Source organism: Mustela lutreola, chromosome 15, assembly GCF_030435805.1.
Source record: "Mustela lutreola isolate mMusLut2 chromosome 15, mMusLut2.pri, whole genome shotgun sequence".
NCBI lineage: Eukaryota > Metazoa > Chordata > Mammalia > Carnivora > Mustelidae > Mustela > Mustela lutreola.
Window position 1 is genome coordinate 18266370 of NC_081304.1, and position 6914 is coordinate 18273283.

Consider the following 6914-nt stretch of genomic DNA (forward strand, 5'->3'; position numbering starts at 1 on the left):
CATACACAAGAAGTATTGCATTGGGTTCATGGATGAAGAATCTACAATTAAAAATAAAATAAAAATTCATTCATTCAGGGGTGCCTGGGTGGCTCAGTCATTAAGTGTCTGCCTTCTGCTCAGGTCATGATTCCAGCGTCCTGGGATCGAGCCCCACCTGCTCCGAGGGAAGCCTGCTTCTCCCTCTCCCTCTTTCCCTGCTTATATTCCCTCTCTCATGTCTCTCTCTCTGCCAAATAAATAAATAAAATTATTTAAAGAAGAAAAAAAAATTAATTCATTCATTTATTCATTAATTTATTTGTTCAAGATGAAGAATCTGACCTTAGGTGAGATTTGACAACTTTCTCAACGTCACAAAGTGTCCGAGCTGAGATTTAAACCCAGCCCTGCTTGGCTCTTAAAGCTGTGTGTGTGTTCTGTCTCCTACACCACACAGCCTCTAATGTTTTATAAGAATTGTGTGCTTTTATGCACTTAATTAGGTAGTGATCACCAGAAGTGACCCTGTTCCTGGGCAGCTTGCATTCTAATGACTAATCACATAGTCACTTAAATGGATGCAAAATTGCCACAGGATTCAGCGGTATGGAGGGGAAGCCTATGCTGAGGCAGTGTAATACAGGAATCAGACTGGGTTGGGGAGGGCAGTGGAAGATTGTGTAGTTGTAGTGAGGAATAAAATAGAATGAGGTAAAGAGAACCCAGATCCACAGGGCTTTGCAGACCATGTGTGAGGCACTAGGTATAGAAATATGAAGCCCCCATCTCAAGGTGGGGATGGGCATTCCAGCCCAAGGGACCAGCACATGCAAGGGTATGGTGGGGTCAAATGGTTGGAATGGGCAGGAAGCCCAAGAATATACAAATTTGGGCCTGCTAGAGCCCTGTGTAGGAGAATGATGGCAGAGGAGATTTTAAATAAGCAGGGACCCTAGATATCGTGCACCCAATCTGGATTCCTGCCGTTGGAGATATGCTGGAGTGTGGGCAAGGGAAAGAGTCATGCCCAAGATTTAGCTGGTGCATTTGGGGAGACATGGGCAACATGACTTGGGTGAGTCAGAGATACCAGTTAGGGAGAGATTACAAGAGTCTGGGCAAGAGATGGTGAGGGCGTCCAATGAGCAGAGGCTGTGTAGTTGGAGAAGAGAGAGGACGGAGGAGGCCAACCAAGGTTTCTGACCAAGATGCCCTGATGTCATTAACGAAGCTAGGAAATGCAGACCAGGATGTGTAATGAACTCAGGCGAGCTGGTCCAAGCTGATGGTACATCCAATGGAGGGTGCCCAGAAAACAGGTGGCTATTCTAAGCCAGGGGCCAGGTGGGGGCTCTAGGCTAGATTCAGATCTGGTAACTTTAGGCTATGGTTGTTACTAGTGCCTAAGATCACCCAGGGAAGGTGGATTGGGTGGGAAAACTAGAGCTTTGGAGATACCAACATTGAGGACAATGGGTCGAGGAGGAGGGAGACTGAGAAGGAGTGGTGGGGCCAGAAGAAAAGAGGCTAGCCCACGTGTGAACTACACAGGCTCACTTCTCAGGACACTGAGAGTCTCAAGTTGGTTGAACTTGAATAGCTAAATAGCTGTTGTGACAATTCAATGAGGTAGAGCACGGCACTCACTTGACCTGATGCAGGCTAAAAGGGTGGCTCAGTGGGTTAAAGCTTCTGCCTTCAGCTCAGGTCTATGATTTCGGGGTCCTGGGATGGAGCCCTACATTGGGCTCTCTGCTCAGCGGAGAGCCTGCTTCCTCCTCCCTCTCTGCCTGCCTCTCTGCCTACTTGTGATCTCTGTCTGTCAAATAAATATATAAATTAAAAAAAAATCTTTAAAAACATAAATAAAAGCTTGAAAAATAATAGCTATTGTTTTCAATTCAACAAGGTTTTGAGTACCTACGATATGCAAAGCAGACAAAGTCTATAGAGACCTGGGCTCCAGCTTCAGGAAACTTCGGGTCTAGGGGGGTGATAGTCTGCCATCTGCTTCAGAGCACAGCTGCTGTTCAGCCCTGAGGAACATTTCTGGTTGGTCTTGGGCTTCTGCGGTAGGGTGGGAGCCCAGATGTCCCCAGTGCGCAGTCACAGTGCCACTTCCCTAAATCTCGAGGCATTGACTGAACGTTTCTGGTTGGTCTTGGGCTTCTGCGGTAGGATGGGGGCCCAGATGTCCCCAGTACACAGTGAGAGTGCCACTTCTCTAAATCTCGAGGCACGGCTGTCAGTCATCTCTCAAGTTACAAACCCGATATCTGGAATAATTGTTGGGGACACATTGTAATGACAGTTTGCACTCCGTTTCAGGGGATGTTCTGTTAGAACAGAAAGCTCAACCCTGCAGAACAGAGCAAAGAGCTGGTAGAGAGGAAAGAAACCTGGTCTGAGGCTCAGAATGTTCTGGCTGCTGGCTCCCACACCTGCCGAGTGAGCTTGGGCAAGTCAATTTGCTTTCCCTAGCTTCAGCTCCCTCGTCTGTAGAGGGGGGATCATGAAAACATTTATTGATTTTTACCTTTGGGCCTGATAAAGGGAGCTGTGAAAATCGTATGTTTGGATCGTGGAAACTCCTTGCCCAAAAGGCTTGTGTGTTATAGGTAAGCGAAAAGACAGCTTGGCAGCAATATCCTGAACACCATGAGCCTGCTCAGAGACAGCACAGGGAAATTCCTTTGGCTAAGGAAACCTGAGGGGCTCTTCCCAGGGCTCCCCACTCTCACACAAAAATCCTCTTGTCTCTGGCCTTTCATTTTGCCAAGGAAAAGACTCTGGGTAATTGTGTGCCTGCTTGTCTCCTTGTTTCTTTCCCATTAGAACCTCTGCCTTCTGGAGAAATCACCCCCCCACCCAGCCCCCAGCAAGGAAAGGAATGTTCCTGAACATTACTGGTTGGTCTTGGGCTCCTGCGAAGAAAGGAAACCCCTTTCTTCGTTTCCTCAATCCTGGGTCAGCATTCTTTCTCTCCTGAAGCACCCTCTACCCTAAAGGAAAAAGGGGGGTGTATCTGTTTAGGAGGGGAGGGCTAAGGAAGAGAACTTAATGTCAGATGCTTTGAATCTTCAGTTTTTATTCTCTAAGCGAAAGGAAATACTCTCAATGGGGAAAACAAGGTTTGAGCCTTCAGAGAATCTACGGGGCTACCCGCTACCCCTCCCCTAGCGCACAAGGTATCTCTCTCTGCCTGGTCAAGAATCTTCCTTTTCCTCTTCTCTCCCCAGCCTGGCCACTAAGTCCTGGAATTGATTTCAGGTGAGATGCTGAATTTCCTCTCCCCGAACGTGGTCCTCCACTCAGCTTTCAGGGAACCAGCCCTTAGAAATGGGCCGCAGAATCATCAGGTCTAGGACTCCCAGAGCCCCCACTGCCTGTCCACTAGTAGGTCTCTTTCAGTGCACCTCATCCCAGCCCCTGCCAAGTTCCAAGTCTGTCCCCCTGGCAGTGGGGACCCAGTGGGAGGGAGGGGGGGACTTGGCAGAGAGTACAGCTGTTAGGCCCTTCCACCACCCTTCCCCAAGGTCTCTGGATGGCAAAATGGGCCATAAAAGGATTAAACAGATATAACAGATGATCTATTAATTAAGGACTTTAATTAACCCAGGCCTAGGCCAAGCAAGAGCAAGGTGTGGGCTGCTCAAGAGCAGACTGGGGAAAACAAAGCTGAAAAATCGGTGTTGAGTTTGGTTAATGAGGTTCATGGGGGTGACTCCTGCCATCTCAGTCCCAGGAATAAGTATCTCTGGGAGTGAATGAATCAGATATTTTGTCTCCTGGAAAGTTCTAGAAACTAATGCCAAGAGGAGAGGAACTGGGAGAGCCGGAATCATAGACTTGTAGATGAGGAGTCCTCAGGGGTGAAGGGGGTGGGGGAATGCTCACTTGGGGAAGGATGAGAGATAGGTTTGCTTCCCTAGTGGGGTTCCCTCCTGCTCCAGCAGAGGACCTCTTTCTGCTACTATCTGTACCCCATCTCCCAACTTGCTCTCTTTTTTCCCTCCTTTTTCCTTTCTTTTCACTCTCCCTTGTCCCCTTCACTTCTCCCAGAATTTCTCTCATTTTCCTCCAGGCTGGGCCACCTCACCCCCTCCCCTTTCTCCTTCCTGTAACTTAAGCTGTAGTTGGGAGTTGGAGGCGCTGGGCTGCTTTGAAAGGAGGCCCCACTGCTTTTCAGGGAGGAATTGAAACCATGGAGCTGGGGGTGAGGGGAGGCAGAGGGGGAGGGGGCGGCTTGAGAAATCAAAGCCGCTGCAGCTCCATCTGGGAAACCAACTTTGATTTACTAGTGGGGACCTGGCTCTCTAACACCCACCCCACCCCTTTCCCTGGACTTTGCTTTGTGGTGATAACTGGGGGCTGGGGAATGGGTTTCTGACTCCTTCCGCTAGCCCAAAAGCTTGTTCTTCTCCTGGGAGAACCAGCCCCAGGAGGCAGGCACGGGCGGGGGGGGGGGGGGGGATCCTGGCTAAGCAAGACTGCAGAAGTTTCTGGAGGGGACCCTGGGAGTCTGGAACTGGGTGTGGAAGGGGACCCCTGGGAAGAAGGATGGGTCCTCCTCCCTGGCTGCCTAGCCCTGCAGACTTGGCCCTGCTCTGACTTGAAGTGATGACCTCCCCTGAGATGTGGGGCTGGGTTGGGGTGTGCTGTCAGGAGAAGGCCAGGGCTTGCTCTCAGAACTGGGAGCTTGAGGGCTGGGGCTGGGGAATAAGAACCAGGAAAACAAAATTACTGAGAAAGAAAAGGAAAAAAAAATCTGTTTGGATATTATTTTGTGTTGCCATTCAGTGTGGGCTCAGGACATCGCTGGCTTCCCACGGGGATTCCAGGCCACTCTGGATGGCAGTGCCAGTCTTCTCTTCCCTTCCTCTCCTGCCCCCTGTTTCTGTTTGACCTTGCTCCTCGTCTTTCAAATCCTTAAACTCCCCAAGGTTTAAGGTGCTCTGTCACCACTGTAATCAAAGTAGGGTCCCAAGGGTCTTGAACATCAGGGCCAGGGTTGGAAGAAAGGACGCAGTGAGTCACAGCTCCAAGACGTTTTTTGTGCCTGTCACTGAGGGATCACCTAGTTCTCCTAGGTGCTGGTCCTACTGGTGGGGGGCTTAAATCCCTAGACTCCTGGGTTCCAGCAGGCCCCCTGCCCCTGCACCCCCACCTCACTGGCCTTTTTCAGGGTTTAAGCATCCAATTTTCGGAACCAGCTCTCAGGAAGGGAGAGCAAGGGGCTAATTTGGCTCATTGTACCCCTGAAAAACCGAACTTTTGCAGAGCTCACAGTACTATGTGGAATTGCGCCATTGGAGCTTCTGCCCCAGGACCATATTCTTGAAAGCCTGAAGTCCACAGGCCTCAGAATCACAGAAGAAGGGGCCCTGAGGCAGGAGCTGCCTATTAGAAATACAGATTCCTGGGGTGCCTGGGTGGCTCAGTGGGTTAAAACTTCTGCCTTCAGCTCAGGTCATGATCCCAGCGTCCTGGGATGGAGCCCCACATCTCAGGCTCTCTGCTCAGCGGGGAGCTTGCTTCTCCCTCTCTCTCTGCCTGCCTCCCTGCCTACTTGTGATCTCTGTCAAATAAACAAATCTTTTTAAAATGATTTTTATTTTTTTATTTGACAAATGGAGATCACAAGGAGGCAGAGAGAGAGGTGGAAGCAGGCTCCCCACTGTGCAGAAAGCCTGATGCGGGACTCGATTCCAGGACCCTGAGACCATGACCTGAGCCGAAGGCAGAGACTTCAACCCACTGAGCCACCCAGGCGCCCTAAATAAATAAAATCTTAAAGAAAAAAAAAAAACAAAAAAACAGATTCCTGGGTCCTCCCGATAATCAGAATTCATAATCCTCCAGTGATTCTTATGCACACTCCAGAGCTCTCTGCTTTCCAGAGCACTCAATTAGCTTTCTGAGCCCTGGGTAATCTTGGCAGCTACCCAGTCTTGCTCTATACCCCACTCCAAACTCATTCAACAACTGTTCAAACTCAAACCCCAGTGTCACTTTCCCCGCGTTAATTTCTAGTGCGGTAGACAAGATGGACTGGCCTTCAGCATCCATTCCCACCTCCTTCTAGGTACCTTCCTGTGCTACAGAGGTTAGAAAGCCAAAACAAAAACAAACAAACAAACAAACAAACAAACAAAAACCTCATGGCTTAGCCTCCCTTGCAGCTAGAGGTCCAGATACAGAATGCATTCCTTCATTCCTTTGGGATTTGGAAGTTCAAGGGAGATGAGGCCATGATCTCGCTGCTCTATTTCTGCTGGCAGGTGAGGTCCTGGAATGAGGTGTGCCCCTTGTTCAGCATCTGTGGCAGGAGTAGAAGTTGGGCTCATGATTCCCCCTACCTGATGTGGCAAAAGCGGCAACTCCTCCTGGAGGCTCATTTCTGTGTCTTCATTATAAAGTCTGTTCTTCCGGTCCCCCTAACAATTTTTTTTTAATGAATTTATTTATTTGCCTACTTCCTTCTGAGAGCATGAGCCAGCAGGGAAGGGTAGGAGGAAAGGCAGACTCCCCGCTGAGCAGGGAGCCCTATGAGGGGATGGATTCCAAGACCTTAAGATCATGACCTGAGCCAAAGACAGGCAGATGCTTAACTGAGCCACCCAGGAGCCCCTCTAAATACATTCACTTTGAGGGTTCAGGTTTCCACATAGGAATGTGGGAGCACAATTCAGTTCTAGCACCTTAAGTATCCATTTATGTAAAGCACCCAGAGTGATCTTAGTTTCTACACCTTATCCTGACTTCACTTATGACCTACACAGAGCAGAACCCTTGGTATTTTCTTTCCTTTTTTAAAAAAATATTTTATTTATTTATTTGACAGAGAACACAAGTAGATAGAGAGGCAGGCAGAGAGAAAAGGGGGAAGCAGGCTCCCTGTTGAGCAGAGAGCCCAATGGGGGACTCGATCC